This window comes from Ostrinia furnacalis, unplaced genomic scaffold, assembly GCF_004193835.3.
Source record: "Ostrinia furnacalis isolate ACB-3 unplaced genomic scaffold, ASM419383v2 OfSCF7368, whole genome shotgun sequence".
Lineage (NCBI taxonomy): Eukaryota > Metazoa > Arthropoda > Insecta > Lepidoptera > Crambidae > Ostrinia > Ostrinia furnacalis.
Genome location: NW_021137607.1, coordinates 456,658 through 463,260, shown reverse-complemented (window position 1 = coordinate 463,260; position 6,603 = coordinate 456,658).

Below are 6,603 nucleotides of genomic sequence, written 5' to 3'. Positions count from 1 at the left end.
GTACCACTGACGAAAATATTGTGCAAATGCGGGTGGGTGAAAAAAAATCATCGCGCCCAAGCAGACGACGCCGCATCTCTTCAGTCTGCCCGCGACCATGACTCGTGCAACCGAAACGAAAAGTCGGAAGTGTAAATATCTGTTTACCGTTATTAAAGTGTTTTTGTTGCAAAATCCCGTGACAGTGACAATTATAGTTCGCTATACTTCGGAGTCCAGTGCTGGTGCTGTTCAAGCTGGCTAAAGGAGACACTGGATTTGGCTCCAAAGGTTAGTGGGACCAACCGTTTCCTTCCTGCAGGGTTAGAATTTTGGGTATCGTACCTGCATATTAAGAATATCCTAGAACTGGATGTACGCTGTGATGCATAGGATAGTTTTAGAATTTTAACTTTCATTTTCTGCTTCGTTTGTGTTGTTGCCATATTACAAAACTAGTTTTTGCCCGCGGCTTCTCACCTGCGTGAAATTCAGTTTGTCACAGATCGTATGTTATTCTGGGTTATAAACAATTATACTGTAAAGTTTCATCAAAATCCGTTCAGTAGTTTTTGCGTAAACGAGTAACAAATATGTCAACACATATTACTAGTATAAGTAGGATGAATTCCACGAAGAAACTGTAGTACTCGTAGTACGGTTGCCACCACCGTGCAGTTAAAACATAATTACCTAAACAGCTATTTATAGAACATGGGTAGCTAATAAAGAGTTTTAGTTTTCCGATGAAATAACTCAATACTCAATGCTTATTAAGGGTTACTTGTCGGAAAAGGTAGAGTTTTTAGGAGTGGCTTTGAAGCGGAGTCGGTTAAAGATCGACCGCGCGGAAATCGCTCTCGAGCGGAAGGGTCCGCGATGGATCCCTTTTTAATTGTTTGGGACAACGCGGCTGAAGGCGGCGACAGCGGCATTCCATTATTATGTACTCATTTTACAGTTCTTATGACATTCTGTTAACATTTCCGTAGGTGATGTTTTCTAGCCAGCTTTATCATACTAGGTATAAGTTACTTCACTTCACTGTCGCATCTGGCAAAACTAGTGCTGACTGTTATTTCAATGAAATGTAATGACGTGTTCAAGGTAATGACAAAGACTGTTTTCGAATGGGCGACTACGAAAATAAAGACTGTCTTTTTTGCACTTTTTTGTACGTTTAAAGATTAGAAACCCGTAAAGCCATTTAGAAATAAAAAGCTCTAAGTCTAGAGCTGCCCCTATTTTATCTGATTTGTCATCCCATTCGTTTTCTAGCTGCGTAATTTTTGATAACTTGAATAATTTAGCGTTTCTATAGTAAGTGGTTGTTTCTTTACCTACTTTTATTATAAAACTAGCTTTCCGCCCGCGGCTTCGCCCGCGTGGAATTTTGTCTGTCACAGAAAAACTTTATCGCGCGCGTCCCTGTTTCAAAAACCGGGATAAAAACTATCCTATGTTCTTTCCCGGGACTCAAACTATCTCTATGCCAAATTTCATCAAAATCGGTTGCGAGGTTTAAGCGGGAAAGCGTAACAGACAGACAGACAGAGTTACTTTCGCATTTATAATATTAGTTGGGATAAAGAAATTACGCCTAAAATCGAGATGGTTTGCTTGAGCCGAGCCAGGCAACAACGCATTTGTGTTGAAGATCAGTGTTGTAACCTTTTTGAATAAAAAGTAACCTNTGAGCCGAGCCAGGCAACAACGCATTTGTGTTGAAGATCAGTGTTGTAACCTTTTTGAATAAAAAGTAACCTTCATACGGGGGGGGGGGGGGGGGGGGGGGGGGGGGGCGGGGTTTGTGTAAGGTTGTTCATGAATGGAAAATGAATACAATTAATCATCAATCGTTTACCTAAATTCGAAATTTTGACCATTCCTAGACCGAACAGTGACCGGTTCGTATAAAACCGTTTCATGGTTTTGCGTTTTATTATCGAAAAACATTCGTTAAAACTCATTTTCTTTAACAAATAGTAAATCAAATTCATGTTTAAATGCAGTTTATGACATAATTTTTAAATTGTCACTTTTAATATTTTTAACTGAATAACCTGTAAAAGTTAATTCTACAATTTCTGAAAAATCACCTACAAGTAACCTTTTCATTAGTGTAACCTAAAAGTAACCATTGCAGTTCAAAAGTAACCTAAAAGGTTACAAAAGTAACCTTCTGGCAACACTGTTGAAGATTGAAGTGAGTAATCTTATGATATGTTGGTTGGTCCATAGCGGCGTCGAATGTAGTAGCAGTGTAGGCGCGAGGGTGTCGGTGCGCCGGTCGTTAGGCAGACGCGCTAATCTCCGCGCGCTAACTCGGCCGAGGCAGCCGGCTGTAATGATGTCACACTCCGATTATCGATCTCTGATACACAAATTGGGATAGTTGCCGTATCGTGGATTTGATAGATGCTAAGTAAATTAAGGTCTGGCTTCGATATTATAATTATCACTTAGTCAAGGTTTTATTGCAACAAAAGACAGCGCTTCTTGGTCTTACCGGACCACTATGCCTTAATTCGCGAGGAGTTCAATCTCCGCGTGATTACTAAAAATTGTGTGCACGAATTATTTATCTGTATGTAGGTAATAGGTATGGTCCGGGTGTTTCTTTTTATACATATAACATCTCGTTACAAAAACGAGTTTACCTTATTTATAATCATCATGTAAGTATCATTGCAGAATGTAAAACTTGTATAATTTTGTTACCTATTTTAAACCGAGGGTAACGCAAATATCGTAATCGCTTTCATTGCCGTTAGTCGGGTGTCGCATTCGTTAGCCGTATGATTGGCGGAAGCACGGCGATGCAATATTTTAGTGTTTGCTGTCTGTGGACGCGAGAGCTGGCCGCCGGCACAAACGGCCTACTCAATATTAATTAAAACTTGTCATCTCTTTCTTTGTGGCGATAGCAGTTTCTAAAAGGATTAGGTTCTGTTTACATAGTCTAAGGCTTAAGTCAAAGAGCGTTTTATGCGTTGTTTATGACCATTTCTCAAATATTCTTTTATCCACAATTTCATTAGTTGATTTCACTCTTTATTCGAGAACTTGACGGTTTTTAAGAAGGTTTTAGGTATTATAATAGGTACATATCGTCCCTTAGCTAACAACACCGCCTAAGTCGATTTTTGGCGGTTTTGACATTTTAATGCCATTGGATAGATCTGCTCATCGCGCGTCTAACCATTGGTCACATGTACGCCAATAAGAAGCCGTAATTTGAATTTTAGTGACACCGCGCAAGTCGGTTTGCCTCGCAACACCGCTCAAGTCGTTAGTCTGCCATACATTTCTCGTCGTCGGCCGTTTGGTGTAGTGGTTCAGAACGGACTACTATGCCGAGAGGTCCCGGGTTCGATTCCCGGCCGGGCAGAAATTGAAATGATGAATTTTAATTTCTGTGACGGGTCTGGGTGTTACTATGTATAATATGTATGTATTTAAAAAATAAAAATAAAAGTATATATAGCCTGACCAGGAACATAAAAACCCTCGCCATGTTGCGGAAAACTAATGGTACTAATTTCTTTTAATGGCAACAGTAACTGAAAACTTCATTGACATGTCACCTTTCATGTCAGTCTATTGCTGTCAAAGTGTAAACAAACTTTATTTTAAATGTGCGCAATTGGTTTTATGAATTAAATTGCTAAAATATTTTTATAGTCGTGTAAGAAAAGTGGTTCACAATGTGTTAAAGTATTTGTCGAAGAGAAATACTAAGGGNCCACTGTATCGCGTCGTAGCAAGACTCGCATTTATTTAAATGGTCTTGCGGAGTAATCCTTCTGTACCTGTACTATTACTTATTCTGTGGTATTGTGTCGGGCCAATCTAGCTCTTGGGTCTTCGGCTAGATTTGTAACAGGTGTGAACACAGTCGTGTATAATTGTCCGTAGAACTTCTCAACCTCAATATCTCAAGCCCCGACGCTATTCCCGGTCTTCAGCTTGGTCATTTGGCTTTGGCCAACAGACAGACTGATCTCTTACGAACACCTTAGAGCCCTTGCTATGCTCAATCGTCTGTATTACGAGTATATGCGTAGGTCGCGAGTCAAAAGACTTGGAGATCTATCTGTTAAGACGCCGATACTGAGTAGCATCTTCAGATGACTGCAGATCCATGTTTCGTCTCTCTTCTATAAGGTTGTTGATGAGATCAGAGATCTTTTTTGTTTCTCTACGGACCTCTAACGACGGGTTTTAAAAACCTTAAACCCACTCATTTGGACAATTCCCAAGAACCTGCCATTGTACTCTTCCACATTTTTGCAATGTCCTGGCATTGGGAACGATTTTGCAACTCAAGTTGAGCTTTCAGGGTTGGTTGGACGCTGGGCGGAGTGTAGACTTTATCAGTCGACATCTATCGAGATTCGGACTTATATTTAATGTGGCTCTTACCATTTGGTGATTGCTTCCTGTTTTGACCAAATTGACCACACAGACAACATGCTTCTACGTCGACAAGATGAAGTTGATCTCAAATTTCATAGCGTCATTGGGATGCAGCGAAATCTACTTTCGCTGTTTTGGCTTTCTGAAGAAGGAGTTTATCATCCCTCTCCATAAAGCCAGCCAGCAGTTAGCCACGTGCGTTCCTCTCTCCGTACCCAAATTGCCCCACTTCCAGCTCATTGTCGTTTCGTTTGCCCAGCTTCGCGTTGAAGGCCCCCTATCACAATATTTCGCACGTTCATAATCAAACCGTCACTATACGAAATTGGGAGAAATTGAGTTAACATCGCCATCTATCAGCGCTCCGCGAAAAGTGCATGCTGTAAAAATCCCAAGCTTAAAGCTCAAATAGTTCGGCAGATATCACTAGTGTCGTTATGGAGTTTAATGGGAAAACCGGCATTTGTTGTGAGTAACAGTGACACGTTTTAGTAGTGACGGGATCTGGACGGGCACGCTGTGATAGTTATGTAAACTCTGTGTTGAAAAACGTCATTTTTAGCATAAAGACGCTTTTACTCCAAAACCATAAGATAAGTCACAATAAAGTAATACGAAAAACGCCTTAAAACAAAAAGTGACAATATTTCTCTTACATTTTTAAAAAGATTGTTCATCACTTCGTATAATATTGTGCTTATCCAAATAGTGAAATATTAAAACAACAAGAAATATTTTTAAATGACTAAGTAGTTATAATTTTATCTAACAAAAATGCCACCAGTCAATCGAAACACTAGTAAAATCAAAGAAATTATCAAGGTAATTACTACTTTGTCTAGCGTTTGTGGACTATGAAAAAGCCTTGGATTCGATCGAGATCTGAGCAGTGCTACAGTCTCTCCAACGGTGCCAAATTGACTATAGATACATCGAAGTGTTGAAAGGCTTGTACGAAAACGCCACAATGTCGGTTCGTCTCCAGGATCAGGACTCGAAACTCATCCAGTTGCAGCAAGGGGTGAGACAGGGAGATGTCATATCTCCGATACTGTTCAACACCGCCCTGGAAGATGTTTTCAAGCTTCTGAACTGGAGCGGATTCAGCATAAATATCAACGAGTACATAATCCACCTTCGATTTGCGGACGATGTCGTAATCATGGCTTAGACTGTGGAAGATCTAGGCATAATGCTCGATGGCCTAAGTAGAGCCTCTCAACAAGTGGGCCTGATGAATGAGTATGAAAATGAATATGGACAAGACAAAAAACATGTCAAATGTCCATGTAGTATCCACTTATCTGGAGACTCTACACTCGAAAGTTTACTGACCTGGGACAAACAGTCCAGTTACGCAGGTCCAACTTCGAGAAAGAAGTCAATCGTCAATCCAACTTGGCTGGGCAGCTTTCGGGAAGCTTCGTGATATACTCACGTCCGAAATACCGCAGTGCCTCAAGACAAAATTTTGATCAGTGTGTGTTGCCAGTGATATTTTATGAATCTGAGAGGTCACCCAAAAGGTGATGGAGCGTGCGATGCTCAGTTAGTTTCCCTACGTGATTGAATCAGAAATGAGGAGAGCCACAGGAGAACCAAAGTGACCGACATAGCCCGCAGAATCGCTAAAATCAAGTGGCAGTGGGCGGGGCACATAGCTCGCAGAGGTAATGGCCGCTGGATAATGATCCAGAATTTAAACCTACTTCTCTGAGCCTTTTTCCCATGAAAAATCACTATCTAGTTCGTCAAGTTCATCGAGGTCATCAAGTTCTGGTTGTTTAAAGGCTGCCTGAACAAGAGAGTACCTTATTTTCTACGAAGTTGATTTATGTGATGTATTTATTTCTGATCGAGAATTTACATTTATTACTGTTACCATTGGTACCACATAATCCAAATTATTAAGTTTTAAGTTCATTAAAATTACTGATTTTTCTGTGTTAGTTTTATTTAATAATAATCATTTTTTTATTTTTCATCGTCAAATTTATATGAAAATAGTGACATTTCTACCGGAATTAATAATACAACATTAACACGTTTTTAATTGAAAACTGTCACTGTCTCAATTTTAGTGGAAAAGTGACACTATTTTTAGAGAAAAAATTAAATATTAAATAAACCATTATTATAATTTGAAAGATAATTATATTTCCGTAAAAGCCAAATAAGCCACTACTGATCTTTAACAAAAAACAA